At 39.3% G+C, this 2823-nt stretch overlaps 1 non-coding gene across 1 annotated transcript; it reads right to left on the bottom strand.

The window, feature by feature from the left end:
* Positions 1-2524: 2524 nt before the first annotated feature.
* trnar-ccu (transfer RNA arginine (anticodon CCU)) lies at positions 2525-2597 on the bottom strand. Its single transcript has one exon. It is a non-coding gene; the product is annotated as a tRNA-Arg (tRNA).
* Between the last annotated feature and the right edge of the window lie 226 nt (positions 2598-2823).

Here is a 2823-nt window from a genome sequence, read left to right as displayed (position 1 = left end):
TTTTGCAATTTGTATTTATTTTGACATGTGTGCCCTGAATTCAGAAGTAATAAGACCACCAAGGCTTTAATTTTAGTCTTTAAAAATATTTCTAAAGTATTTATTAACAAAAGAGAAGATTTCAAGCACATATATATGTCTACAAATTACTACTATAATAACTCCTGAAATCACTAATTAACCTGGCTCCCAGTTATATCCCCTTTAAGGCAATGGTCCAAAAATAGATTGTTAGATTTTAAACAGATCCAACAAATTAACACAATACCCTCTGGACAGTACAATTCAAAGTGGCTTTCTCCAGCTTCAGTTTCTGTAGACAGCAGGTTTATGCACAAATGCTGTGGCTTCATGAAGGCTGTTTCACACACTCCTGTTAGATCTTACAATGCCTTCCCCTGACACACAGCCTCATTTTCCTTTATATATGTTTCTCCCTTTTTAATATGTAAATTCCATATGTCTTTGGAACTTTACCTTGCTAATAATATAATTTTTTTGTGTTGCTACTGTTCTCATTGACCTCTGAAATTCAAATCCCCCTTTATCTATCTAAAAATTATATTCCCTTTACACCTTACATGCTAAAACCCCAATCATGTTTACTCATTAGCAATTAAAGACACTTCTATGTCTTACTTCTTTTGATAACTTCAACTTGCAGTCTGCTTTGCTACAAAATGTAATTAAATCACACATACAGATGGACCTAACTATTTACCCCCATAAACCTACTTACAATAATCCAAAAAAAATTATGAAAATTATTACACCTTCATGATAAAGCTAATAATTCAGAAATTGAGGTTAAACCTCTGGGGGCATGGGTTCAAATCTCACCAAGGCAGCTGGTGGAATTTAAGCTCAATTACTAAACCTCGGATATAACAACAAAGCTAACTAAACATATGCAGATTAAAATGAGACATATAAAGCAGGAGTATAGCAATTATAATTTTTATGTAGATCCAGTGTGTCAACGAATAAGACATTGGATTCTGGAACAAGGGGCAGTGGGGCAAAATCTTGTCTGGGGTGAGCAAGATTTCCAATCATCTTCATTCTCTGAAAACCAGCCCTCTGTCCATGTTGCTGAAGTATTCGGGGATCAAAGAGCTTCAGTCTGATTGCTGCCTCAGCACAGGCTCAAAATTAGAGACAGGGAAAGCAAAGGAACCTCCACAAAACCAATTAATTTCACATAAAAATCATCGTTTGGTGGAACCAAAATGAGTATCATTGGTGAAGGCAGAAGGCATTGGCTGAGGTACTAAATGAAAACTTTACACCGGTGTTTACCAAGGAAGAGGACTTTGCCAAAGCTGTGGTGAGCCAACAGGTTGCTGGGATACTGAATGAGAGGAGGTATTGGAAAAGGTGACAGAACTAAAGTGGATAAATACCTGGCCTGAAAGGGGGAAGAAAATAATAGGAGAAATTAAGCAGGTGCTGGTCACAATCTTCCAACCAATCCTCTTCAGATACAGGGGTGGAGTTAAAGATTTGGAGAATTGCAGATGTTACACCCTTGTTCAAAGAAGGGGAGATGAGGTAACCTGACAAATAGAGGGCCAGTCAGTTTAACACCAGTGGTAGCAAAGCTTTTAGAAAGTGTGAACTGGGGGACATTAACAACACTTGGACAAGTATTGATTAATAAAGTAGAGTCAGCAGGGGTTTGTTAAGGACAAATCAGGTTTGACCGACTTGCGTTATGATCTTTGTAGAGACCAATAACTTATCAAAAGAAATGAATTTCCTAAATAACCAATGGAAATAAACAAGAAGGACAAGGACCTTAGGACACCCTCCAATCAGAGAGTCAGGATCTCGAAAGGATATAAGAAGGGCCGGGTAGCCTTTGAAATTTGTACCTTCCATACGAATCTACGAGTATAGGAAATAACAGCAGAAGTAGGCCATTTGGCACCTCGAACTTGCTCTGCCGTTCAATCTGTTTATGTTTCGAATTCCACATTCCCATTTACCTCCAATAACATCTTTCCAGTTTGGAGGAAGAGTGTGTGTGTCTATTTCATCCCTGAATCTGGTAACATGAATGGTACTTGTATTGTAATTGGGTGTCGACATTTCAACTTAACAAGCATGCCTGGGGTGTTGGGTGAGCTGAAGACAGGAATGAAAGGGACAGTATTTACCTGGAAAGTGCAGGTGACATTACCCTACCCTGCAATTTTTACTTAGTTCTGTTGAAGAGTCACACGGACTCGAAACATTAACTGTGTTCCTCTCCACAGATGCTGCCAGACCTGCTGAGTTTTTCCAAGTATTTTTATTTTTGTTTTGGATTTCCAGCATCCGTAGTATTTTGCTTTTATCCCCTGAATGTTGGGTGGCTCATAGTTTAGTAGAAACATTGCACTGGATTGTACCAATGAGAAAAAAGTGACAGAGAAGGGTGCTGCACAGGAACGGCCAAGATTGGATGATAAATTGAAAGAAAATCAATCTGCCAGTGTTCATAAAAGCTTCTTTGATGTTTGTTTCTGGGCCAAAATCACTCCACCCCAGATGGGACTCGAACCCACAATCCCTGGCGTAGGAGGCCAGTGCCTTATCCATTAGGCCACTGGGGCTGTATAGAAGTCAATACTGCAGCTATTGGATTATCCGTCTGTCTCTAGGGTCATGATGGGACAGAAGGTCACTTCCTGTCGAGAGTCCCTGACAAATCTGAAGGTATTTTGTGGCCCAGCTCTTTCTTTTCATTCACAACCAAATTCTATCAATTCCAAAGCTCCCAACAATGATGTAACAGGATGTGATTGTCTCTTGTACATTGACAATTGGTCCAGTTGAACC

This window comes from Cetorhinus maximus, chromosome 16, assembly GCF_964194155.1.
Source record: "Cetorhinus maximus chromosome 16, sCetMax3.hap1.1, whole genome shotgun sequence".
In the NCBI taxonomy this organism is placed as follows: domain Eukaryota; kingdom Metazoa; phylum Chordata; class Chondrichthyes; order Lamniformes; family Cetorhinidae; genus Cetorhinus; species Cetorhinus maximus.
Note: the sequence above shows the minus strand (reverse complement) of the source record. Positions and strands in the feature narration are given on the sequence as shown.